Genomic DNA, 26,253 nt, shown 5'->3' on the forward strand with positions numbered 1-26,253 from the left:
AAATTCACTTGACTTGGGAAATTTTAAGGATGATGAACACCTAACAAATCAGGACCTGTATTCTATCAAAATTTTCAAAAGTGACTTGGATGTGTCTTTAGAAATAAAATTCAGATGCCAGGCACGGAGGCACACACCTTTAATCCCAGCACTCAGGAGGCAGAGGTAGGATGCTCGCCATGAGTTTGAGGCCACCCTGAGACTACATACATAGTGAATTCAGCCTGGGTTCAAGCAACACCCTACCTATTGGAAAACTAATGAATAAATAAAATAAAATTCAGGCCAATGAGGATTACTGTGTAGATAAAATGCTCGCAGCACAAGTGTGAGAAATATGAGGACCTGACTTTGGGCTCCCAGCCTCCAGGTAAATGTCAGGCAGAAATGGCCACTCATTTATAATCCCAGAGCCTGGGAGGCAGAGATAGAAACTCCTTCTCAAAGCAAGCTGACTAGTCAGACCTGACAAACCAGTGAGCTCTGGGTTCAAGTAAGAAACCCGGCCTCAGTAAATAAAGTGAGAAGCCATTGAAAAACATACTCAAAATTAACCTCTGGCCTCCACAGAAATTCACACACACACATGTATCTGCAGCTCCACACATGTGCACCCACACACATGTGATCACACATACATGCATGCACAATACACATGAACATACAAAAAAGAACTAACTTTTAAGGAAGTGATATTAGACATTGAAATCCAGTTTGAAGTCAGCACACTCACACACACCTACAACCCCAGCGCTCAGGAGGGGAAGAAGACTGGAGAGTGTGGACTAGCCTGTGTTGTACGGTGAGGTCCTCCCTCCCCACCCACCCAGATTTCCTCAATAACGGCTTCTCAGATTTTTAAAGATTATCATCAAAAAACCTTTTTCTTTTCAAAAAACATTTATATGTTTAGAGGGCAGATTATAAAGTAGGAAGAGTCTTTTTTGGGAACAAATTAAAAGCTGACTCAATATGAATGAGGAAACAGTAAAATACAAGAAACCTATCTTGTTCTCTTACAATGTTAGCCTTGAAGCAGAAAATAATTGAACTTGATGAAAAGCAAAAGAAAGTGTTCCCCAAACTATGCATTCACTACTTTTACTTCGGGAAAAGCTAAAGCAATTTCAGAGGGTGAGTTTTGTCTAAAAAAAGTAATTTATTGCTTGGATAAGCATGACACATGAGGTTTCGCAGGTCCCTGTCACCTGACTGAAGCAATATTATGCCAGCCTTTGTAAGGGTTTTGGTTCACTGTACCTCTTGCACTGAAAAGAATTATTTGATTCTCTTTCAAAACATAATGTTCACAATAAAATAATATTTTGTTTGAAAATTAAAATGTTGTATATTTAAGTTTCTTTATAAAATAAAAAGTGTCTCCTCAGATCCAAGAGGGGACACTATAAATATCTGATGCAGGCTGACGTGAACAACCAATGTTTAAGGCTTACATATGGAATACAGCAAAATATGCCCAGTGATAGGCCCTTATGGGATAAAGCTAGGAAGTTAACTGGGCCACTTTATGAAGAAGTATTCTGTACTTAAGCTTGTAGTATTAGCTGAAATTCTTTGTTAGTTCTCAAAACCATACAAGCCATTAAGTTACCAGTTGAGATTCTTTTTAACTATTTTTATCAACAACTTCCATAATGATAGGCAATAAACCATGATAATTCCCTCCCCTCTTTCACTTTCCCCTTCACAAATCTACTCTCCATCATATCCCCTCTGTCTCTCAATTAGTCTCTCTTTTATTTTGATATCATCATCTTTTCCTCCTCTTATCAGGGTCTTGTGCAGGTAGTACCAGGCACTTCAAAGTCATGGATATCCAAGCCATTTTGTGTCTGGAAGACTGCATTGTAAGCACTCCTACCTTCCTTTGGCTCTGACATTTTTTTCTGCCACCTTTTCGGCAATGGGCCCTAAGCCTTAGGAAGTATGATAGAGATGTTTCAGTGCTGAGCATTCCTTTGTCACTTCTCAGCACTATGGTGCCTTTTGAGTCATCCCAGTGATCACCACCATCTGAAAAGAGAAGCTTCTCTAACCAAAAGTGAGAGTTGCATTAATATTTGGGTATGAACATTAAGAAAACAGCTTACAGTTGGTGAGCATAGTACATGCATTTAGCCAGACGCCAACAGGTGTTACACCCCTAGAGCTCACGACCTCCCCTATCATAGGCTTTTGGCTAGATTTTCAGTACCAGGCATGTATTCCCTCCCATGGAGCAGGTCTCCAGTCCAATTAGAGAACAGTTAGTTTTCCCCATAATGGACATGCCATTATTGCACTCATTGGCTTATTTGGCCTGGCTGGCCAAACATAAGGCTTGAAGTGCCCACTGTTTGTTTATATCCACTGATGACCTCTCTCTCTCCCATAGGGTTGCATGCAGCATAGCTTTTTCCAGCTTTCTCTCAGCTGGTCTATAGGGAGGAGGTCTTTAGCTCAGCTTCAACAAGATTTCTCAGTGACCTTGCAGCCCAAGCACTCCACAGTCTTCAGCAGTAGGGTCTTACCATCCATTCCTGGTGGGAAACCAAGATCCTTGGCAATAGCCTGTAATGTTTGGGGGGTATCAAGGGACTCTCTAGCCAACAACTCACTGGAAGGTATCCCATCCCTGGCACTGAAATTTTTCTGGTAATAATCTATGGCTTCTAGGTGTGCCATTGTCCAAAAAAGTAGGTTTCCATGCAGTTTATTCATACTGTCTTAGATTTTGACTAACCCTTCCCCAACCCTTCCTTTACTCATTCTCTTCTGACCTCACTTAGGCCACTCCACCCCCAGTAATCTGTTCATCTACTTACATATATACAACACCATCCCCTTAAGTCCTCCCCTTTCCTCCCTCCCTTGTGGCCCCTTTCTAGCTTACTGGCCTTTGCTACAAATTTTTATTCCAACACACATACAAGTCTAAACATTTGTAGCTAGAATCCACATTTGATTTTTTTTTGTTGTTGTTTTTTTTTTTTTTTTTAGAATCCACATTTGAGAGAGAACATGTGGCATTTGATTTTCTGGGTCTGGGTTACCTCACTTAGTACAATCCTTTCCAGATCCATACATTTCCCTGAAAATTTCACAATTTCAGTTTTCGTTACTACTGAATAGAACTCTATTATATAAATGTACCACATCTTCATTATCCATTCAGCAGTTGAGGGACATCTGGGCTGGTTCCATTTCCTAGCTATTGTGAATAGAGAGGCAATAAGCATGGATGTGCAAGTAAGGTAATGAGACAAGTCCTTAGGATATATGCTTAGGAATAATATAGCCAGACCATATGGTAAATCTATTTTTAACCTCCTTAGGAACGTCCACCCTGATTTCCACAATGGCTGTGCCAGTTTACATTCCCACCAACAGTGTTGAAGGGTTCCTCTTTTTCTACATCCTCACCAGCATTTATTATCATTTGTTTTCTTGATGATAACCTTTCTGACAGGAGTGAGATGGAATCTCAAAGTAGTTTTAATTTGCATTTACCTAATGGCTAAGGAAGTAGAACTTTTTTCACATGTTTATAGGCCATCTGTATTTCTTCTTTTGAGAACTTTATATTTAGTTCTGAGGCTCATTTTTTTTTAAATATTTTTTTGTTCATTTTTTATTTATTTATTTGAGAGCGACAGACACAGGGAGAAAGACAGATAGAGGGAGAGAGAGAGAGAATGGGCGCGCCAGGGCTTCCAGCCACTACAAATGAACTCCAGACATGTGTGCCCCCTTGTGCATCTGGCTAACGTGGGACCTGGGGGAACCGAGCCTTGAACCGGGGTCCTTAGGCTTCACAGGCAAGGGCTTAACCGCTAAGCCATCTCTCCAGCCTTGAGGCTCATTTTTTAATTGAGTTGTTTGATTTTCTTATTATAATTTTTTTGGTTCTTTGTATATCCTAGATATTAATCCTCTGTCAGTTGTATAGCTGGCAAAGATTTTCTCCCATTCTGTAGGTTGCCTCTTTGCTCTATTTCCAGTGTCCTTTGCTATACAAAAGATTTTTAATTTCATGAGGTTCAGTGGTTGATTCTCTCTTTGGGTCTAAGACTGCTGCTTGTAATTATGTTATGAATAATTGAGGTAGTCTTACTTTTAAAACTAGCTTGTGTTCTTGAGCTCCATATTTTCCTTCATAAATATCCTTACTCATTAGCTATATCAATTCAAGTGTATATACAGGTAGATTGATGTAGGGAAGCATGAAAGAGAATGGTATGAAGATGGCATCATATGAGAGAGAGAGAGAGAAGAAAAGAGGAAAAGAGGAGAGGAACAGGAACAGGAAAGGAGAAAAGTTTTAGATAAAGGAACTGTCCCCTTGTATATTCCTGACAAAATTCAGATATTCATGGTAGGAAATTATGATAGAAATGCAAATTAACATAACTTTGGAGGTTCAACTCCTAGAAGGAAAAGTTAGATGGAGAGAATTCCGATTTGGGAAAAGAAGTATGTAACTAATTTTTGTTACCTACTTGTAGAAATTATTATTTTTTTCCATAAGTGCCTTGCCCTCAAAACAAAGTAAAATTTTTGTTGTTTATTTGTATGTGTGTATGTGCATGTTCATACATATGTGGATGTGTGTGCGCAGGTGTGTTGGAGGGCAGAGTTGGATGTTGGGTGTCTTCCTCTACTCTTCACCTTATTTCCTGGGACAGGGTCTCTTGTTGAACCAGAGCTCAGTGATTGAGCTAGATGAGCTAGCCAGTGAGCCCCAGTGATTCCCTATCTCTGCCTCCACAGCACTGGGGTATGAGTGCACACTACCACACCTGCATATACATGGATTCTGGGGACCCGAACTCAGGTTCTCATGCTTCACAGTAAGCACTTTACCAACTGAGTCATCTCCTCAGTCCCAAAGTGATATCTTGAACTAAACAGCATAATGTAAAATTGACCTTTGGCCCTCAATGAAGTCATTTTCTGTTACAGGGAGATGCAATTTAGAAGGTAAAATAACAGATCTGTGTCTCAACTCCTCACACCAAAGACTTTACAGATACTGAAGGTTGTAAAACACTGCACACTGGTAGGTCACCAAGTGCCAGAATGTTGTCATCTGCCCAGGAGAAAATTACAAGCAAATGACATGCACAGTTTATGGTCATGCTTAGTACATTTGCCCCATGAAGTATAGAAAAACTATCAAAAAAGAAATTAAGAATAGTACTCCAAATGTCATGGAATTAATTTAAGAAGAGTCATGATGGTGGCAGGGGAAATGGCTCAGTGCTTAAAGATGTTTGTTTACATAGCTTGCTGGCCCTGGTTCAAATCACCAGTACCCACATGAAGCCAGATACACAAAGTCACCCATGTATCCAGAGTGTGCCTGTAGCAGCAAAAGGCTCTAATGTGCCCATACTCACTCTCACATTCTCTTTCTCCTTGAGTATATACATATATATTTTTTTAAAAAGAAGAGTCATGGGCTGGAGAAATGGCTTCGTGGTTAAGCGCTTGCCTATGAAACCTAAAGACCCCGTTCAAGGCTCGATTCCCTGGACCCACGTTAGCCAGATGCACAAGGGGGCGCACACATCTGGAGTTCGTTTGCAGAGGCTGGAGGCCCTGGCGCACCCTTTCTCTCTCTCTCTATCTGCCTCTTTCTCTCTCTGTCTGTCGCTCTCAAATAAAAATTTAAAAAATCTTTTAAAAAAACAAAAGAGTCATGAACTCATGGTGGTCAAATCCTATTCTTCATGTATACTACTTATGACGCAGAAAGTGGCTAATAAATGCTGAAAATCAACTAAAGCTGCCACTGATGTTGCCATTTCCAGGGCAAAAAAATGAGACATCTTCCATAGCTAACCACATTTCTGAGAGACCTCTTGAATTATCTTCTACTGAGTGGCTCCTACATAGTCATCATTTGCAAGCATATGTTTTGGCAAAACATGAACCTATCCATGTTAATAATCTTGGGACTTTTCTACTTTTTTTTTTTTTTTTTTTCCTGGTTTTTCAGGGAAGGTCTTGCTCTAGCCCAGACTGACCTGGAATTCACTATGTAGTCACAGGGTGGCCTTGAACTCATGGTGATCCTCCTTCCTCTGCCTCCCAAGTGCTGGGATTAAAGGTGCAAACCACCTTGCCTGTCTTGCTTCTACTTTTTAAAAAATAAAATCTACTTAGTCAGCTAGGGAAAACAAAACCTTGAAACTCTATTGACTAGTCTCTCTTGCAGTGCAGCACCCAACATGAGTCCTGAACCTCTCCCCTCTCACTTTCCCTTTCTGTGCCTTGTTTTTAGCCCTGTGTTTTCCTGATTCTTAGCCAACTTCTAAACTGAAGTTGCTTCGCACTCAAGAAGCTGAGAAAGAACTAAGAAGCTGCCCCAATTCAAGCTGAAGTGAAATGGAAACTAAATGTTCACCTCCTTGATGTATTCATTGAAAACAATTCTACTCCATTATAGTTAAAAATCCCCACTTCCTATTCAAACCCTAACCATTAGGTACACCCTTCATTCTCATCAAAATTTGAAAGCAGATGAGGGCTGGAGATATTGCATAGTGGTTAAGGAATTTGCCTGCAAAGCCAAAGGACCCAGGTTTGATTCCCCAGTACCCACATAAAGCCAGATGCATGTGGTGGCACATGTATCTTGAGTTCCTTTGCAGTGCCTGGAAATTTGAAATTTAAAAGAAGCCAACCAGCACTGAGAAGTATGAGCCTCAAAGTATAAACTATTAGTGTAAGTCTTTAACAAGAAAATCCCTTAGTTTCAAAGTGCTTATTTTCATTTTTTTCTTTAAGAGAGAGTTGATTGGCCTTTGATCCTAAAGTAAGTATGAGAGCACTCAGTGAACTAAATTGCTTTCTATATCTTAATATGTTGAACAGTGACTGTTTATGAAGGTGAATTTTGAATTTTTTAAATATTTTATTTTATTTTTTATTTTAGAGAGAGAGGAAGAGAGAGAGACTGAGAATTGGCAGACCAGGGCCTCAGCCACTATAACTGAACTCCAGATGCAGGTGCCACCTAGTGGGTATGGCTTGACTCACTTTATTTTTTTAATTTTTTTTTGGTTTATTTTTATTTATTTATTTGTGAGTGACAGACAGAGAAAGAGGGAGAGAGAGAGAGAGAGAGAGAGAGAGAGAGAGAGAGAGAGAGAGAGAGAGAGAATGGGCACACCAGGGCTTCCAGCCACTGTAGATGAATTCCAGATGTGTGCGCCCCCTTGTGCATCTGGCTAACGTGGGTCCTGGAGAATCGAGCCTCAAACCGGGGTCCTTAGGCTTCACAGGCAAGAGCTTAACCGCTAAGCCATCTCTCCAGCCCTTGACTCACTTTTGTGCCTCTAGCTTACCTTATCTGGAAAGTGGATCATGGGTCCTCAGGCTTCTCAGGAAAGCACCTTAACTGCTAAGCCATCTCTCCAGCCCTTGAATTATGTTTCAAAGCAGACACTGACAGTATGTAATTTTATAAAACATATCAGTAAATTTTTATGGACTCTAGAATGTCGAGCAAAGGTGCCAATGATAATGTACTTTCTATACATGGTGATTACATTCTATGGATCTTTGCTGCTCAGTCATTCCCATTTACTAAGCTGAGCTTGAATTAATATCCCTATTTTTATCCATAGGTTCTACACAAAATGTGAATAATGAAGTTTATGTGATTAAGTGACTGTTTTTTTTTTTTTTTTGTGGTTTTGTTTTTTTAGGTAGGGTTTCACTCTAGCCCAGGCTGACCTGGAATTCACTATGTAGTCTCAGGGTGGCCTCGAACTCATGGCGATCCTCCTACCTCTGCCTCCCGAGGGCTGGGATTAAAGGCGTGCACTACCACGCTCGGCCGATTAAGTGACTTTTAATCATTAAGGAACATATCCTTACATGAGTTTATATTAGAATCACTTCTGGAGTTGTTTTTTTTTTAATATTTATTTATTTATTTATTTATTAGAGATGGGAAGGCAGGTAGAGAGAGAAAGAATGGGCATGCCAGCACCTGCAGACCCCATGAGTTTGCAACTGGCTCATGTGGTTACTGGAGAATTGAACCCCAGTCCTTTTTTTGTTGTTTTGTTTTGTTTTTCAATGTAAGGTCTCACTCTAGCTCAGGCTGACCTGGAATTCACTATGTAGTCTCAGGGTGGCCTCAAACTCATGGCAATCCTCCTACCTCTGCCTCCCGAGTGCTGTGATTAAAGGCGTGTGCCACCATGCCCGGCTGAACCCTGATCCTTAGGCTTCACAGGCAAGTGGCTTAACCACTAAGCCATCTCTCCAGCCCTGAAGGTTTTTTTTTTTTTTTTTTTTTAATAAAACAGATGCCAAAGCCCTAGTTTGCTCACAGACCTAGATGCATGTATCTTAACAGTTCTGTAGGTTGATACACATTCCTGTAACATGATGAGTATATGTAGAAAATCCCTAGAAGCTATCATAACAAAGTAAGAACAAGGCAGCTGGAGCTCCATTACCTCACACTTGGGCTGGAGTCATTCGCTGGTGCAATAAAACAAGAAAAAATGAGAAGAACTGGAAAAGAAAGAGTAATGACATATGTTGGTATACCAAGTACATAAGGTACTCAGTGCTGAGACTAACAGAAAGTTTAAAATATTAACAAAGAAGCAGAGATTAGATTAACCTACAATAACCAGGTTTACACAGAAATAATAGCTTATTAAAATATATAACTGAAGAAAATATTTTTTAATAAAAATAGAAATGAAATATTTAGAAATGATTTTAAGATAAAATGTGCTAACTTACATGAGGCAAGATTTAAAATAATCCTATTTTCAGAAAGTAGAACTGAAGCACTGGAAAAACATTTCTGGTCTTCAAAAGGGGAAGTCAGTAACAAATATGCAAGTTCTAAGTTAATACATATACTGAATGTGATGGCGTTAAAAATTACCTGAAATTATTATCATTTTATGAAGACTAGATAATGTTAAAGTTATATGGAAAACATTAAAATTAAGAATGGGTAGGAAAATTCTAAATAAATAAAATTTAATGAGGGAAGACTGGCCTTAATGATATATACCACACTGTAAGACTTATGTAATTAACACAAGTCCACTGTGGATGTATGGATAGAGAGACTAGAGAAACAGGATGTCAAATCCAGAAATACACCCAAATGTATATAGAGTTTAGTAAATGACAAAAGGAAAGGCAAATTAAATCACTTGAAGAAATGGTGGATTAAATATATATAATATGTATACATATTAAAATCCAATTTTTTTGAAACAAATGCAAAATAGATTCAAATTTTATCCATACTAAAGAGGACTCCAAATGCATCTGTAAAATATTAAACTGTACAAAACCCTAAGTAAAATCAGGATTCACTTAAAACATGGGCTTAGGGAAAGCCTTTCTAATGATATCTTGCAGACTATATGTTTTAATACAAAATGGTTTTCTTTGTGGTCTTTATCGATGAAGGAATCACTATACAATGGAAGGCTTAACCTGTCCTCAGAGCATGGAAAGCTCTTCCCCCACCCCAAGGTATCTAGGAAGAATCTCACAGCTATAAAACCAGCCAACAGGGTCGTCCTTAAGATCTGGACAAAGCTGTTCCCGCCAGGTTTAGCATAACTCCACTCTCAAAATGTTGCTCTTTTCAGTTAATAGGATTCTGACCTTGCTTTCTTACAGTTATCCACCCAAACCAGAGCCTCTAACAAGCTTTTCCAGAACCCAGAGACTTTATACAGCACTTCCTACCATCTTCTTACAATGACATTATATCCTAGCCATTAATTTCCCACCCCACACTTAGACACTGACTAAGGACCTATTATGAAGTAAACCACAATTTGATTACCATCAAATTAACTTATGATATGCTACTTTCCTGTATAAACTGTTTGTACCCAGACATAACATATGCCCTTCCTTATCCATCTTCTAAATCATTACTGTATACTTGACTCTCCTCAAGTGATGACTTCTGTTAAAGCATGTTCTGGCTTCTTTCATCTTTGCACTTTGGTCTTTGGCTTTGCTTCCTCAGTGTCTTACTCACAGATAGCTCTCTTGCTCAGTTACCCTTTCCTTATGTAATACTGTTTTCTCCTCCTCATGCAGTTCTTGTTGCTAGAAGTTGATACCTGGACCCAAGTCAACTAACCCTTGTTATTGATTACTCTGAGGTAGACATTATATATATATATATAATATAATATAATAAGTTGCGTGTGTGTGTGTGTTTTCCAGTATAAGTTCACTCCATAAAATTGATGCTCAAATTTTACTTAGATAACACTGCCTCTACATGCAATTTCTAAGACAAAAATATGTATGCTGTTGGCTAGGGAGACACATGAGGTCCCCTAAGCAATGTAGGCCATGGCTAAAATACTGGATTTCCTGCCAAAGCTAAAAGGTAAGACCCTGTTGCTGAAGACACTACAGGCTGTGGACACAAGATATCAGAATACCAGGCTGAAACCAAAAGGGAAACTAGCTCCCTCGTGGCTAGCCCTCATAGTGCTGGGAAGCACTATTGGAGCTGCTGAAAGAAAGCAGTGGCCAACAGTATGAATGACCAGGGTTAGACTACACAATCAACCAGCTGGACAAGAAGTACACACCTGTGCAATAGTGGCACACTATTGTATTGTATTATAACCAACTGTTCTCTGATTCAACATGAGGCCTGCTTGATGGGAGAGAATGCATACCTGGTACTGGAAACCAAGTCAAATACCCATAATCAGGAAACTCTTACTTCAGAGAGAAGTCCCCACTGCTCTCTGGAGAAGAGGAGTGGGCCTCACACCACAAATCTCTCAAATAACTTTGCAAATCCCCTTTAACCCAAGATGCTTTCATTCGTGGTTGGAGAATCTGCTTTATTTTACAGATGGCAGAGAAGACGGAGGAGAGTTGAGATCCATGGGTAAGACAAGAAGATAACTGACTGCCCATCATGAGATTGGCCACCTCTTCCACCTCTTCCAGGGCCCAGGAGAACTTGCAGTGGAAGCGACCCCATGAACACTGCACTTACCGCTAGCCTGACAACCAGCTCCAGGGTGGTGGCGGCAGACACAGTGATCAAGCAAAGCCTATCCAAACAAAATTCCAGAGGCTACAAAGAACTAGACACTAAATCAGACTGACAACAGGCCTGCCATGGCTCAGGGAACATTGCAGAAGCGGAGGCAGAAAAAATGTAAGAGCCACAGAGTGGGTGGGAATACCCTGATGCCCAGTGCCCCCACTATTCCACTGGGACTGGCTGAGGCCTTCATGACCACACAGTGAATCCCATACCCCACTGTGGAGGGCCCCAGAGAAACAGGAACAGGGGAGAAGCAATAAAAGAGTATAATCTGTTAAAAATAAATAAATAAAAATGTGTATGCAATTGATGTATTAAAAAAAATTCCTGGGGCTGGAGAAATGACTCAGAAGTTAAGGCACGTACAGGTGCACATGTTATTTCCACGTAGGTCTGACAGTGGGTAGATATGACAAGTTTCACTTGAGAAACCTCCAAATCTGTGAGGCAAAACAACCTGCTTTCTCTTCATAGGTGTTAATATTCTTGCACATGGAAGTCATTAATCAAGAGTCAATGGCACTTCTAGTTTTTGACTATTGAAGAGTCACAGATGGGGCTGGAGAGATGGTGTAATTGTTAAGGTGCTTGCTTGTGAAGCCTAAGGATCCAGGTTCGATTCTCCAGAACCCATGTAAGCCAGGTGCACCTGACAGCACATCTGTCTGGTGAGGCCCATCCTCTCTCTCTCTCATAAATAAATAAAAATAAAATAATAAAGAATCAGATGGTGGGCACTGAATAAGGTAAGCACAGGACAGTGTCTGCTCCAGGTATCATGAGTAGTTATAGCCAATGACTTTTGATTGGAAATGGCTATCCTAGAAAGTTTTCTCTCCAGGGTAAGTTCTGTCATTTATTCCCTCTCGCTATGGCAACCTAGAAGTCTGTCTTTTAGAAAATGCAACCCTGCAAGATGGTGGAGTCTTCTCATTCTGCATCCCTTTGTCATTCCTCTCTGACCTGTGTTGGACATTTAGATTAAGTGCTTTAGGTGCCTTTCTCATTGTTGTGACAAAATATCTAGCAAAAGCAACTAAAAGGGGCTGGAGAGATGGCTTAGTGGTTAAGCACTTGCCTGTGAAGCCTAAGGACCCCAGTTCAAGGCTCGGTTCCCCAGGTCCCACGTTAGCCAGATGCACAAGTGGGCGCACGTATCTGGAGTTCGTTTGCAGAGGCTGGAAGCCCTGGCGCGCCCATTCTCTCTTTTCCCCTCTATCTGTCTTTCTCTCTGTGTCTGTCGCTCTCAAATAAATAAAAAAAAAAAGCAACTAAAGGAAGCAGGGTTACTTTGGCTCACAGTTTGAGGGGATGCATCATGACCGGGAAGGTAGAGAGAATGAAACTGCTGCTCACACTGGTTCTGGGGCTGGGAAGCAGAGGAAGATGAATGCTGGCTCTCAGCTCTCTTTCTTCTTTTACCCTTTTTATTCTGTCTGGTACTCCAGCCCATGAGATGGTGGCACCCACATTCAGGGTTGATCTACCTCAGTTAATCCTCCCTAGTCATGTCCTCACAGACACATCCAAAGGTGTGCCACTTAGGTGATTGCAAAGCCAGTCACGTTGAACATGGAGATTATCAGAGTGAGCTGTAAACTCAGGCTGTGTTTGATATTATGGTATATTTCCCCCTATTCTGACTAATGTATATGCCACTTTTGCATTCTTCATTCAAAAATCCTCATGGAGTAAATACATGCTAGGCAGTGTGCTAGATAGAAAACACAAGAGAAGAAATGTAGCTTTTCCTCAAAGTCCATTGTAGAATCAGGTCCATTAGAGCCACATGACGCTACGGCTCCAAAATGCTGCATGAACAATGAGTAGGAAACTCTAAATGTGACACAGCAAGACCAAGCAAGGCTTCTTAGAGACAGCTGCTTATGCATCAAATAATTAAGTTCAAGCAGAAATTAGCTAGAAAAATAAGGGGCTAGGGAAGGAAGGTCACTCAGGCAGCCAGAACATGAAACGCCAAGTTCAGAGTCGTGAAGCCCAGGAAGCCCTGATGACTCACTAATGCTTAACAATATACAAACTAGTATTTTGATATTTTGTTTGTTGCAGCTTGGCCTGTGAGGCAGGAAGTCAATTCAAACATGAGCAAGCTCTTGACGTGAGACAGATTACTGTTTTACTTTGCTGTGTCCTGTTTATCTTCCCTCAAAGATGAAAGCATTGACCTGCTTCACAGAGATATCATCTAATTAATACAGAGAGTTGCTCTGCAAATTTCAAACCCTTTTCAAACACCTTTTTTGTGTGTGTGTATATTCACACTGTGTGTGTGTGTGTGTGTGTGTATGAACTGTGCTCATGAAAGACAACATGGTTTTAAAATTTCCAGACTAGAATAAATCACAAGAACAGCATAACTACTGTCTCATCTGTTAGTATCAAAGGACATTTTACTGAGGCTTCTTTCATGATTGCAGGATAAAGAAAAAAGGAAAATGTATGATGTTCCACAATGAAGTTGAAACACTTCATAGGACATGGAATTTTTTTTTTTTTTCAAATTGGTAGCACTGGAAAGAACAAGTCCATTCAACCCTTTTAAATTTAAATACCAATAATGGTGGTGATGGTGAGATAGCTACTATGTAATGAGCAAACATCATGTTCTAGAACTATTCTACCTGCCTATCATCTCCTGCAATTCTCTAGGCAACTTTATGCCATAGGTTTATTACTTGTATTCCACAGATAAGGAAACAGGAACAAAGAGTTTGCTATTCTGTTCAGGACTACTCAACAATTTTGTTGGTCTATGAGTCTTTCAGTTTTACCCATAATCCATATTGCTCTAAACTCTCTCTCTATTTTTTTTTAACATCACCCACTATTTGCCTTCTTCCCTACTAGTTCCACTTCTACTTTCATGACTTTGTGTGTGTGTGTGTGTGTGTGTGTGTGTGTGTGTGTGTGTGTCCCACTGAGTTTAACTAGGGTTGTTTGCATGAGTGCAGTTTGGGGACTAGTTACTGGCTACACCACTGAAGAAAATGTTACCTCCCGCCTCAGCAACCACAAACTGCCAATAACTCCTCAGGGAGGAGTAAGGCCTCGTGATCTTCACTCCCATCCACAGTAGAATGATGGAAAGCACAGTCTTGCGAACCCCTTGTTCAAGTAGCCACAGAAGCTGTGGATTCATGAGTGCAAGGCAGTTATATTGGCATTACCATAACAATGTATATTCAACTTCCCGTCTAAGGCCTACCTATGACCTCCTCAGCCATGGGATTTTGGACAGGTTTACAGTTCCAGGCATGAATTCTTTCCCATGGAGCATGTCTCAAATCCAGACAGCAGGTGGTTACCTCCATTCTAATCATATCACTATTGCACCAGTTGTCACATCTGGTACTATGAGGGCTAGCCAGTGAGGAAGAAGCTTCTAGTTTGATTTCTCTCTTTTTTGAAACTGAAGCATTCGATGTTTTTAGTAATATGGTCTTATCTAGTTCTGGTAGACAACCAAGCACATTGACAATAATTGGTATTATTTGGGGGGCCTGGGGCCCTCTGACAAACAACTCATTGGTAGGTATCCCACCCCTACTACTGAGATGTTTTCAGTAGCCTATGGCTTCTGGGAGCCGCATTGTCTACCCACACAGGCAGGGTACCTTCCTACAGACTATTGTTGTTTTTTTAAATATGTTTAATTACATTGCACAGTAGTAGGTTTCTATATGGCTTTTCTATATTTTCCACTCTTAGTTTTGATTAATCCCTCACTCATCTCCTTTTTCTGCTTTCCTACTGCATCTCACTTAAACCTTATCGCCCCCAGTAGTCTGCTCTCTGTTTTCATATCACATATGTCTACTGCCCCTGACATAATGCCTCTCCCCTGCTCAATTGCCCCGGCCAGCGGGGAGTTGAACAAGGACCCGAGGGGAAGTTAACCTGAATGGGAAGAGGCCAACAGACACAAGGAAGCAGACCAAGCCGAGTTTCTGGTCAAGGCCTCAAGAGTTTATATGTACATGTAGGTTTATATAAGGTTGTAGGGGGAAAGGGGACGTAATCAGGCCAAAGATCACAGAGTTATTGGCTAATCTCTGTTTCTTTATCACTTACCGGCAGCACGGGGGGGAGGGGGACTTATCACCCAAGGGTACGATTTCTTCATTTCCAGTAACTGAGCATTTAGATGAGGAGACAGAAACTTAACTTGCTATATGGCAGTTTCTGTCAACATGGCCAAGGTTAGGCTCATAGCTCCCAGCACTCAATGGCCCTTTTCTAGATTTCTGGCCTCAATAAACATTCTTACTCCAACTTAAACACACAAATTTGAAACTAGGATATGAGCTAGGATCTACATATGAGGAAGAACACATGTGTTAGCCAAACTTTTACTAGTACTGTCATAGACTCACATATATGACAATAATAACAGAAGGTAGTCTGAACATTTACCAAGTGCCCAGCACTTTGAGACATACTTGAGTTTCATGATCTTATATAATCACCAAATTTATGACACAAACTGTAGATCCCCATTCAGTGTATAAGCTAGTTGAATACTCACTGAAAGATGGCACAATCTAAGCGTATCTTTTTCTGCCCTATATATTTAGTTATCACATTGCTTTGGTTTACATTGAAAATTCTTGTAGTTACCCTGCATTTGCATGCAGTTTTCCCATTTATTACTTTGTTCTCTATGGGTTAACATAATCTTTCTGAATTCCAATAAAAAAATTAGCCTGACATTTAGCAGGCTTTAATGAAAGTCAAAAATTAATAGAGTAGAGAATTAGAAAAGACTGGAAAGGAAAAACATCAGGGCTCTGGGCTCAGTATCTTTACTAATTCAAATAGCCGGCAGCTGAAAGACAGGGTTGAGTTGGAAGAGCCATACTAATTGGAAGTGGGAAAGAAAATAAATTTTCTAAAAGAGGAAGATTCAACTTTGAATTTGACTCCTAATAGCAGTTAAAGGAGGATAAAGAGGAACCCAAGAAGTTAGGAACCACACTAAATCACACGGGTGGTAGAGCCTAGAATGAAATCCAGCTTTTGTTATCATATCCTTTCCACCAGCTTTCAGCTTCATATCATGCTGCCTTCATCCATGCTGCTTGTTATTGGCACAGTTTCAGGGGAGCCAACTTTCCCTAACCCTTCTCTGAGCACCCTAAATCTGGGCTTGCTCCTCTGTTTTGAGAGTCAAGGCTAAATTATGCTAGTTAAGAAAACGGGTTAATGGGCTAGAGAGATGGCTTACCGGTTAAGCGCTTGCCTGTGAAGCCTAAGGACCCCGGTTTGAGGCTCGATTCCCCAGGACCCACGTTAGCCAGATGCACAAGGGGGCGCACGCGTCTGGAGTTTGTTTGCAGTGGCGGGAGGCCCTGGTGTGCCCATTCTCTCTCTGTCTAACTGCCTCTTTCTCTCTCTCTGTCTATCACTTGCAAATAAATAAATAAAATTAAAAAAAAAAAAAGAAAGCGGGTTAAGACGCTGCGAGACCTGAGAATAGCACCGCCCGGTGAGGCTGCAGACCGGAGGACTGGCAGGTCCAAACTCCAGCTGTTCATTCATCCACTGGGTTCCTTTGGGCAAGTTCCTCCAACTTCATGCGTAGGTTTAGTTGTCTGCAGCATAGAAGCGATAATGATATCTCTCTCAAGGAATGTTTTAAAAAAATTAACAGACACATCATACCAAGCATGTTGAGTGTCTTTCACACAGAGTGTGGTCGATCCATATCGTAAGATGTTGTAAGGATTGAACAGGGGGGACAAAAACCAAGAGGGCAATGAAAGCCGAGATCCTCTAAAATAGACACAAGTGGGTCAGTGAAGGGGACAGAAGACACAAAGGTACTTGTAGGCAAGCTGACTGACTGACTGAAGTCCAAATGTCAAAGAAAGAGAAGTGAAAGATTGCGTTCAGCCATATAGAAACTTCTAGGGAGTGAGAAAGAAGCCCGCCTTGATTTTTCTTCTTGCACTTGGAACATAAGACCTTCCAGAAGATGGAAGAAATGCGAGGGCATTTGGGCACAGCGTAGGGGAAATGGAAACAAGTGGTCGATCTAGGCTTAAAGGAAAGACGGATGACATGAGCTCACTCACATGTGAAATCTAGATTTAAATACCTCATATATCATAAAAGCAGAAGGGGAATCATTGTGAGGGGAAGGGAGGGGGCCAGGAACAGGCGGAGGGGGATAAGAAAGGGTGCTGGGAGATAAATATAAACAAAATACAATGATTTATACATATGAAAATATCATAATGAGGGCTGGAGAGATGGCTAAGTAGTTAAAGACACTTGCTTGCAAAGCCTGATGGCCTGGGTTCAATTCCACAGTACCCATGTAACACCAGACACACAAAGCGACATGTGCGTCTGGAGTTCTTTTGCAGTGGTTAAAGGCTCTGGTATGCTCATTTTCTCTCTCTTTCTCTGTGTTTCTCTCCCTGCTTGCAAATAAATACAATTAAAAAAAAAAAAAGAAAACATCATAATGAAACCCATTATTTTTTATGATAACCAAAAGCAAAATTTAAATAAAACCAAAGCAGTAGCAAACCTAATCTTAATTTTTTTGCCCTCCAGACACTGGCCAAGAGGTTATGAACAGAACAGCTGAGATGAAGGGAAAGGAATGTTGAAAGAGAGTTTTATGGGGCAGAATGAGGCTAATAATTCTGTTCTAAGAAGTGGGTGGGGAGAACAGGAATGAGGAACTCTTCCAGTAGAAAAAATAAGTAGGTCATTATATGAAGCAGAAAAGACTCAACAACTATTTTGCACACAACAAGAGATTTAAAGATAAGCCAGGTATGCAGCCAGAGTTGGAAAAGAAAAGAAAAAAGCTATGCGGATGACCAACATACAGCATGAATAAAAAGAGATCATATCCAATTGCTCAGCTCAGACACTCTGGGCTTGGCCCTACTAAAGAGCCAAGCAATACCATTATCCCCTGAGAGAGCAAAACCCACCCAGGAGGTTAGGAGGAGAAATATTTCTGCTGTGGCTATGTGTAAATTTGGGGTGGAGGGCTGGAGAGATGGCTTAGCGGTTAAGCACTTGCCTGTGAAGCCTAAGGACCCCGGTTCGAGGCTCGCTTCCCCAGGTCCCACGTTAGCCAGATGCACAAGGGGGCGCACGCGTCTGGAGTTCGTTTGCAGAGGCTGGAGGCCCTGGTGCGCCCATTCTCTCTCTCTCCCTCTATCTGTCTTTCTCTCTGTGTCTGTCGCTCTCAAATAAATAATAAAAGAAATTTAAAAAAATTTAAAAAAAAATTGGGGGTGGAAATCAGCTGTTGGCGTTTTGTTTTTTTGAAGTAGCTCAGGCTGAGCTGGAATTCACTATGTCATCTCAGGTGGCCTTGAAGACACGGATTCTCCTCCCTCTGCCTCCCCAGTGCTGGGATTAAAAGCTTGCGCCACCATGGCCGGCTCTTGACAATTTTTTAAGTCTTCTGGGTTCTGGTCTTGATGGTTCATTCATCTTAGTTCAGATTAAGATATGATTTTAGGGAATGAAAGTTATGGAAGTAAAATATCTGTTATGCAGGCCTTAAGACAATGAACGATAATAGTTAAATCTGAGTCATTCACTCATATTTGTATGTGGTGGGAGGCACATGCATGCAATACACGTGTGGAGGTCAGAGGACAACGAAGGAGTGTTGGTCTTTTCGTTCATCTTGAGAAAGAATCTCTCTGGTTTCCCCCTCCGTACAACAGAATCGCTGGCCCATGAGGTTCTGGTATTCTCCTGACTATATATTCCATCTTGCTCTCAGGCACACATAGATTATAGATACATATGTTACTGTGTTGGGTTTTTCATGGGCTCTAGGGATCCGAACTCCAGTCCTCAGGCTTGCACAGTAAGCTCTTTTAACCACTGAACCATTCTCCCAGCTTTCACTCCAGACTCTGATGCGATCCAATATGCAGTAGAAACCTCTGGCCCTAGGTGGGGATGTAAGCGAACAGCAAAAGCAATAGGCTATTTTTGTTTCATGGACTTGTAAAGCATTCTGGATAGTAACTTTTGGCTTTTGGAGCATTTGTATTTGTAACAGTTTCTCTAAGACTATTTTTATGAATAAATAATAAAATAACATTTTAATTCTGGTAGTCTTAGAATGTCCTCCCCCTTTGGTAAGACTTCAGATCTGTAGAGCCACAGACTCTGTAGATTAAGATCAAATGCACAACAGCCAAGACGGTCAGTGTTCATGTTAAATAGGAGACACTTAAAATTTCAGGTTTAGAGGAATGTGTGAAATATTGAGCTGAATTCAAATCTCAACTCTAGGTGGCAGTTTACTCCATCACTTCTTCTGTTCTTTAAACAAGCAGTAGGTTCATTCACAGTTTTTTCATGAATGCATAATTTTGTGTAAAAATTAGTTCCTGGCTCTCAGTATCTGTTAAAAATAGATTTGATTTTTCGGAATAAAATCATGGCTCGAGTTGCCGGTTTTCCATGTATCTTGTCATTCTTGGTTTCATTAACTTGCTAGGATACAGCAAAAGAGAACAGATAAGGAGGAACGTCTTATAACCAAATTTTTTTTGAAGAATGTAATCCTCTTAAATCATGGCAATAGTTCTCCATCAAAGCCACGTTCTTACCATGCAGAACAGAATTTAGTTTGAATAATTTCTCTGTGAATATACTAATATTCAGAACTATGAGCCCCTACCCAGGACTCTGGATTTTCCGAGATTGTTTATGGATATTGACTGAATCAAAGGAAAAATCTGGTTCTTGAAAAGAGATAATGGAGACGTGTCTGTGTTTCTTTGCATCTCCCTGATGGCAAATAGCTGAAACTGCAGTTGAAGTCAATGGTCAAGGTCCAAAATATTTGAGCTGCATGCTTCCAAACAACCACCACCTTCATCTAAATGCATCCCTGTGAGAGGTTCTGTTCTATTTTTGTAAGGGACCAAACAATGGGCTATGCAAAATAACTCCCCAGCGCTTATCACATAAATTTGCTGTACTTCACAGTTCTTTCATTTCCGAGTTCCCGCCCAGCAGCAGGAGGAAACACATACAAAGGATTTAAACTTGATCCTACGGTTAGTCGGGATTTCTTTCAAATGAAGATGGCAACACATTCCTCTGTGGCTTTGCGTTCTGAGAGCAAAAGGAGATTGTGTTTGGACACGGGCGCAGCTGCCTGGCATCTCACACATGGGTTACTTTTAGTCTCACTGTTCTGACTTTTACAAATCAGTGGTTTGATTAAAACCTCAGAGAAGCTGGCCAGTGAAGCAAGCTCATGAAGAACATTGCTTCTGAAGTTTCAGGCCTGGGTCTACTCTGGCTCTGTATCCTCTTATGTGTTAAGAGAACATAGGAACAAGCCAGGTGGTGTGGGCATTGGTGGTGATACCAGTAGTAGCTGAAGTGTGAAAATTAACCATTCCTCAAAGGTGTCTAATTATGTTTAAAACTGAAAAGAGTTATATTATTTGTGCTCATCTATCTATCTATCTATCTATCTATCTATCTATCTATCTATCTATCTATTTTTTGAGGTAGGGTCTCACTCTAGCCTAGGCTGACCTGGAATTCACTATGTAGTCTCAGGGTATCCTCGAACTCACGAGGATCCTCTTACCTCTGCCTCCTGAGTGCTGGAATTAAAGGCACGTGCCACCATGCCAGGCTTTTTATTTTTACTTTTTCCCATGTAGTTTCCTTTGCTTCACTAGAGTTTCTTTTTAGGACTCTGCCAAAGATGTTTTTCCTTTTTTTTCCTAAAGAATATGTATTTAATTATTTATTTGACAGAGAAAGAAAGAGAGAGAACGGGCACAAGGGGGTCTCTATTCGCTGCAAACTCCAGACACATGCACCGACTGCTTTGTGCCTCTGGCTGTACTTGGGACTGAGGAACGGAACTGGGCTGATAGGTTTTGCAAGCAAGTGCCTTTAGCCCCTGAGCCATCTCCCCAGCGCTAAAACTGGTTTTGTAAATGATCAACAATCACACCTGTGGAGAGGTTAGGAGAAAAGAGAAACTTCTTTCTCTAGGTACGAGAAATGGGATTTTAAAGACGAAATCTTTGGTTCCTAAATCACCATTACAGTTAGGATTTTCCACTGACGGCCTGTTCTTGGTGCTCTGAATTGCTCGCGAGGGCAAACCTGGTTCTGGAAGGAAACGGAATACTCAAGACGTTAGTTCCCGACAAGACGGTAATTCCAACGAACAGAAGGTCCCCCCTTCAGGGTATGGTGCGCTGGGTTTCGTCCCCAGGTGCCCCCTTTCAACATAGGTCTAAGTTTGGAGAGAGATTTCCCACTTCAGCAATCAGCACGCCACTTGGGCCCTTTTCACATCACAGAAGCCTGCTTAGCTTCTGATATCACTAAACTTTAATACTGTAGCACTAGATTTGGGGGACCTGTAAGAAAGAGAAGTCTAGTTTTCCTTGGTTTCTTTAGGAACAGGCAACATTTTGAAATAAAAAGAACTTTCCCAAGCAGGGACCCAAAAGGGCAGGGTAGGTCCAAACACCACTCCTACTGACCGCTTGGGTCTCAAGCCAGGCTGTTCCTGTTGGCATTCATGGGCACAGATAGGAATCAAGAGATGTCACCCACGGGCACCCTCAGGCTACGCTGGACCTGGCTGAAAAGGAACAGTAAGGAGTTCTTCTTACCGCTTTGCCTCTAACCCTGGCCCTTCTCACCTGACTCTTGGGAGTCTCGGTTTGGTCGGAATTAATATTTAATATGTAGCCTTCAGTGAGCAGGTTGGGTAATTTGATCACCTTCCAGGCACTTACAATGTTGGAAATGTTTTACTTTAAGAATTGTTAAGTTACGCTGGTTAAGACTGCCTTGGCATACACAAATGCAGACAAGGACCCCCAGGCTGTGCTCACAGTTCAGGATTTGGGGTATCCCGCACTCATCCCTTGAGCGCTGTAGCCCCCAAAGGGAAGCAGTCCTGGGATTGGAGCCCGTGACTGGGGAGCCAGGTCACGTGACACATGTTGAAATTTCCTGTATCCAACTAAATTGTGGGGTTGCAGTGGAGATAGTTTGAAATTTCTTTTTAATTTTTATTCTTTGAAAATTTATTTATTTATTTACTTATTTATTTTGGTTTTTGGAGATAGAGTCTCACTCTAGCTCAGGCTGACCTGGAATTCACTAGGTAGTCTCAGGGTGGCCTTGAACTCTCGGCAATCCTCCTACCTCTGCCTCATAAGTGATGGGATTAAGGGCGTGCGCCACCACGACCGGCCATTGAAAATTTATTTTTTAAAGGTGCAAAATAGGACTTTGTGTCATGGGTTTTTCTTCATGTTTTTCAGAATATTTGTTTCTACTGCCACCAAATTGTTAAGATGCTATTGAGATATTTAAATAAAGGGCTATTTTTTTTTAAGTGCATGTAATATTTCAAGAGAATAATAAAGTGTATTGCTTTTCTCAAAAATAAAATAAAATCAGGGTTGGAGGGATGGCTTAGCCGTTAAGGCCTGCAAAGCCAAAGAACCCAGGTTTGATCCCACGGGACCCACCTTGGCCAGATGCACAGGGGGGCACAGGCGTCTGGAGTTCCTCTGCACTGGCTGGAGGCCCTGGCGTGCCCATTCTCTCTCTCTCCCACTTTCTCTATCAAATAAAGAAACAAATAAATAAACTGTTTAAAAAATAAATAAGATAAAATAAAATCAATCAATCTTTCTTTCTCCTTCCCCCTGTCCCCTCTTCTACAGTCTTGAGATAAATTCTTCCCATGCTGGCTGATTTCAACTCGAGCTTAGGGCGATCCTCCTGCGTTAGCCTCCCAAGCAGCCGGGGCTGTAGCTGCGCCCGACTCCCCAGGCCGCATTTAAACCTGGAGCCCTTCCACGATTGCCTCTCAGCCCATTCAGACTTCCGGGTAAGGCTGTCTTCCAGCTGGACGTGCTTCCTGCAGGACGGCTCCTAGACCTCCTTCCTAGACGCAGCCAGCTCTGCAGAGCGCTCTCTGAACCCAGCCGCTCTTCTTCCCGCCCCTCCAGTTCAGAGGAACGTTTGCCCCACAGCCCCGCCTTGGGTGCTGTGAGGAAAGCAATGCCACTGGCTCCTGAAAGCTTTCCTTTAGAAAGAAACAATCTGAAGCAATTTGTTTGAATTCTCTACCAATAACAGCTTCTTTAATGGTAAGTTGTTAGCAACTGTTAAAAAAAAAAAAAGTTTCTTAAAAAAAAAATCTTTTTAAGGCCTAGAGAGATGGTCTGGCTGTTAAGGCACTTGCCTGTGAAGCCAAAGGTCCTATGTTTGACTCTCTAGATCCCACGTAAGCCAGACACACAAAGGTGAGGCAAGGGCAAGGTTGTACATGCCCACTAGGTGACACAAGTGTCTGAAGTTTGATTTCAGTGGCTGAGGCCCTGGCATGCCAATTCTCTCTCTCTCTGACTCTTTCACGCTCTCTGTAAAATAAAAAAATAATTTAAAAAAATGAAGATGTTTCTTATTTTATAAAAAATAGCTAGTGGAAAGAATCACTACCAGAAAGGTAATACAGGTACAGTTGAGATTGCCTGTAATCCCTGCACTTGGGAAGTAAAGGAAGGAGGGTCAGGAGTTTAAGGTCGTCCTCAGCTATATAGCAGGCTCCAGACTAGCTTGGGCCACATGAGACCCTGTTTCAAAAAGCAAAGCAAACTAAATTATACACAATGGAATGAAATATATACTTTCTACTATAAAATGAAGGCTCTAAACTTGGCAGTTTCTGATGTTCCCTTTAACTCTGATATTCTTTACCATTATGACTAATAATGGTTGTGTAAGGGAAAGGTATTGGAGGACAAAGGCTGTCAGGATATGGAACTTAGTTTCTGTGGCCTTTTCTCCCCATTGTTGAGTGACCTGAGGGTCAGTTCAACTGCAGACCTGAAGACCAATCTGGACTTTAGACATGCAATACACTTTATTATTCACTAAATCAATCCTACCTAACAGAAGTACTCTGTGAGTCACATATGCCATCTTACATTTTCTGGTAACTACATTTTAAAAGGTTCACATTGCTAGGTTAGTGGCTATAAGGCAGAATATCTATAGAGGCTAATAAGCTGGAAAGGGCCCATGAAGGGGAGGTTATTTGGGAGATAGGAGAGCACATGGGGACATGAAAAATAAAGGGTGGTAATAGTGGGAGAGAATAGTTTAAGCAGGGGTGGGGTTGGATGATTGAGGGAGAGGAGGGAGTGGTGGGAGGACAAATCAAAATTTTGGTCTATGAATAAGCCATAGGAAAACTCACTACTTTTTGAGCCAATTAAAATATAAATATTTTTAAAGGTGTTTGAATGAAGACCTCTTATGTGGGTGAGTAAAGCTGCTCCCAGAAGTCACAGGTTTTTATCATAAATTTTAGTGCTGAGGATGAGATACCTCCCAATGAGTTATTGCTCAGGGAAGCTACAGAGGCCCCTCAAACAATATAGGCTATTTCCATTGCCCTTGGTTGCCCACCAAAACTAGATGGTAAGTCTGAATTATGGCAGAATCCACAGGTTTCAGCTGCAGGACCCAGGGAAGATAAGCTGGAAGAGAGCTGGAAGCTTCCTCCCTGCGGGTTAGCATTCCGTGTACCAGAAGGTGCTGTGAAAGTTGCTGGGGAGAAAAGCCACCAGCCATCCTAGCCAGCTTTGGACCCTGTGTACCCCACAACAAATGTGCTAGAAAGCATATGTTCAGATAGCGCAATAGTGTCATGCATGTTCTGGGAGGAATTAACTGCTTTTGCAAAGCTTATTTAATTTTTAATTTTTTGGGTTTTCAAAGTAGGGTCTCACTCTAGCCCAGGCTGACCTAGAATTCACTATGCAGTTTCAGGGTGGCCTCAAACTCAAGGTAATCCTTCTACCTCTGCCTCCCAAGTGCTGGGATTAAAGGCAGGCACCAGCACACCTGGCTTATTTTTATTCATTTATTTATTTATTTTTAGAGAAAGAGAGAGATTTGGTGCACCAGGGCCTCAGCCACTGCAATCGAACTCCAGATGCTTGCACCATCTACTGTGCATGTGCGACCTTGTGCTTGCCTCACCTTTAAACAGCTGGTTTATCTGGGATCTGGAGAGTCAAACATGGGTCCTTAGGCTTCACAGGCAAGTGTGTTAACCACTAAGCAATCTTTCCAGCCCCCCAACTGCTTTCTATTGGATCTGAGGCACACTCCACAGGAGAAATTCCATGTTTGGTATTATAAGCCTGGCCAGAAGCCTGTGGCTTGGGACGTAGGCCCTAGGGAGGAACTCAATACTGTGATTATGTTAATTATAAAGCCTATCAAACTGCCTTATAAGTATCTGTATTTGTCCCCACAGATAGGTACTGCTTAAAGCCTTAATCGTAGAAGTTTCTTACGACAATGGACAGTGGTTAATGCGGAGATTTAGAGCAGGCAAAATTTCCAAGAATAAGTGATTAGTATGTGATCAGCTTCAAACAAGACAGGTAAACCACTCCCTCCCATGTTCAGACAACCTCATGGAAGAGGGGACAGAAAGAATATAAGAGCAGGAAGAGGGGAGAAATGCTATGAAACATTATCTTCTGGATATGATATGGCCATTACATTCATGCACCAACAAGATTGAGCTTGTCAATATTTGACCACTGATGGAAGAAAGTTACATGAGATGCCAGACCACCCAGAGTAGCCAATGGCAGTTAATGGCTGCTGGAAGAGGGGAGTCAGGTTCATTGGTAGTATAGTCACACTGGTGAATTGCCCATTCCATAGTAAATAGCCTTCCATTCATGATCATGCAGGTAACCCTTTTTTTTAACTCAATGAGTTAAAAAAAAGTATGAGGGCTGGAGAGATGGCTTGGTGGTTAAGCACTTGCCTGGAAAGTCTAAGGACCCTGGTTCGAGGCTCGATTCCCCAGGATCCACATTAGCCAGATGTACAAGGGGCGCATGCGTCTGGAGTTCCTTTGCAGTGGCTAGAGCCCATTGCATGCCTATTCTCTATCTATCTATCTATCTGCCTCTTTCTCTCTGTTTGTCACTCTCAAGTAAATAAGTAAATAAACAAAAAAGTATGAAAGTGAGATGGGGATTAATGGGAAATAAAAAGTGTGTTAATGGGAAGAAGGAAGAAGAGAGGGTAATTGGGGAGAATACATTATGTAAGCTAAATAC

General features: G+C 41.4%; 1 long non-coding RNA gene across 1 annotated transcript in view; it reads left to right on the forward strand.

Moving 5' to 3' along the window:
* Positions 1 to 11,328, forward strand: part of LOC123455339 — a 28,646-nt gene extending 17,318 nt beyond the window's left edge. The window contains exon 3 of the long non-coding RNA XR_006633849.1: positions 10,886 to 11,328. This is a non-coding gene — a long non-coding RNA (uncharacterized LOC123455339). The remainder of the gene's footprint in view (positions 1 to 10,885) is intronic.
* The last annotated feature ends 14,925 nt before the right edge of the window (positions 11,329 to 26,253 follow it).

Source organism: Jaculus jaculus, chromosome 16 (assembly GCF_020740685.1).
Source record: "Jaculus jaculus isolate mJacJac1 chromosome 16, mJacJac1.mat.Y.cur, whole genome shotgun sequence".
NCBI lineage: Eukaryota > Metazoa > Chordata > Mammalia > Rodentia > Dipodidae > Jaculus > Jaculus jaculus.